This window comes from Jaculus jaculus, chromosome 10 (assembly GCF_020740685.1).
Source record: "Jaculus jaculus isolate mJacJac1 chromosome 10, mJacJac1.mat.Y.cur, whole genome shotgun sequence".
Taxonomy (NCBI): Eukaryota; Metazoa; Chordata; class Mammalia; order Rodentia; family Dipodidae; genus Jaculus; species Jaculus jaculus.
The window spans coordinates 38,821,036-38,823,381 of NC_059111.1; positions in this window are offsets into that span (position 1 = coordinate 38,821,036).

Genomic DNA, 2,346 nt, shown 5'->3' on the forward strand with positions numbered 1-2,346 from the left:
TTATTTACTTGAGAGCGACAGACAGAGAGAGAAAGGCAGAGAGAGAGACAGAATGGGTGCATCAGGGCCTCCAGCCACTGCAAAGGAACTCCAGATGCATGCACCCCCTTATGCATCTGGCTAACGTGAGTCCTGGGGAATGGAGACTCGAACCGGGGTCCTTAGGCTTCACAGGCAAGTGCTTAACCGCTAAGCCATCTCTCCAGCCCAATAAAAATTTATTTATTGAGACAGACAATGAAGTTGACAGACAGAGACAAAGTGAGTACAGTCAGACCAGGGCCTCATGTCACTGCAAACAGATGCCAGAAATTGAACTACTTTGTGCATCTGGCTTTACCTGGCTACTGGCAAGCAAGCCCTTTAAGTGGAGTCATCACTCCAGCTCTGGAAATGCTGTCTTTATAATGTGTAGGAAGAGAAGAAAATATAGCTAATCATCATACAAGCTAGTGGGAGAAAGAAGAAAAGCGAACGATACACAGAATTTGTATGTAAGGATGTCTATTCCATGTGAATACGCAAACCCTATCTTTGAAAAATAAAGAGGCAAAAAAAAAAAAAAAAGAAGAAAAGAAAAATAAAGAGGCCAAGTTACTGAAAGGCCACTGAAAGTTAAACAATTTCTTGGTGTGGTGGCTTCTACCTGCAATGCTAGCACAGGTGAGGCAGAAGGATCACCTAGTTCACAGCCAGCCTGGGCTTCTTAGTGAGTTTCAAGCCAGCATCAGCTCAGGGTAAAAGCCTGTCTCAAAAAACAAAAGTGAAAACAATTACATCAAGCAATTTAGGAACCAACCAACCAACTTACATTATCTGATGACCTCCTAAAATTTCCTTCAGTTTTAAATTCTCTTCAGGTAGCAATAAAAATAAATATTTTGGTTCTCATTTGTTTCAGTCTTAAGTGACTCTTAATTCTCAATTAAAAATTCCAAGAATGAACATATGGTCTAAATACATAACTCTACAGGAATTTCCTTGACTTTTTTTTTTTTTTTTTTTTTTGAGGTAGGATCTCACTCTAGCCCAGGCTGACCGGGAATTCACTCTGTAGTCTCAGGGTGGCCTTGAACTCACGATGAACTCACCTCTGCCTCCCGAGTACTGGGATCAAAGGCGTGCACCAGCATTCCCGGCTTGCCTTGACTATTTTATAGTGCTGTTTTTCCTAAGAAGAGGTAATGGAATATTCCTGATGGCTGTTACTGGCTTTTGTTTCTCTAGACTAGTTTTTCTTCCTGCCTTGGCTGTGACTCCTGTCGTACATGCTTGTAGACACTAGGTATAGATATGTAAGAAAGCTGGTAGGGCTTGGTTGTAGCCCATGTTGACCTGGAATTCACATGTAGTCTCAGGGTGAACTTGAACTCACATTGATCCTCCTACCTTTGGCCCCCTCCACCCCCAGTGATGAAAGGTGTGCACCGCTTGGCCTGTTTACCTCATTTAGTCTTCAGGCCACACATCCCTTGTATCATATCCTCTGGTCAGATCAGCATCCACATTTTACATTCTTGCCCTGTTCCTTCCTCCTGAATTGGCAGAAGACACAAAGGACTGAACAAATGTCATAGTGGTGAAGAACGACTTTCAGCAGCTGAATTTCTGATAGCAGCATCAAAGGGCATTTTCTGGAAAGCTGTGGTTCCTTCTCTGGCATCCACATCAAACAGTTAGGAATTTGGTCTTCCAAACAAAGTTCCTCAAATACCATGATCTTTAGTATTACTTCCTCCCACTCAAGTATCTATGGCTTTATGTAAACTATAGGTAAATTGCTTAAACTGCAAAGAGAAAAGGACAAAATAGAAAGGCATTTAATTTCCTTTCACACTCCATTTTTTGTTAAGCATTCCAGAGTGTATAACTTAAGTACTGTGTGTGTGTGTGTGTGTGTGTGTGTGTGTGTGTGTGTGGTGTATGGACATGCTGTTGCCACAGCACACATGTGGCAATCAGAGGATAACCTTGGGGTGTGTTTTTACCTACTATCTTGTTTAAGACAGTGTCTCTGTTGTTTTGCACTGGGCACTGTCCTGTGAGCTCTGGGCAGTCTCCTGACTCCACCTCCTCCTGTGGCAGGACTGCAGCTTTACATGTGCGCTGGGGAGCTCCATGAGGAGAAACCACCTTTTGTCTCTGCTGTAGCTCCCAAGCCCTATAGCTTTCCCCCAACAACAATTAATTTCAGGGAGGAATTGAAGCTTTTAAAGGGAATATTATATTATTGTGAGATGTCTGGAATTGGCTAGGGAAAAGGCTCAGTGGCTAAGAGCACTTGCTGTTTAAGTTTTGGAGCATGGAAGGGCCTGAGACTGAAATTGACTTGCCAGAACTCATACA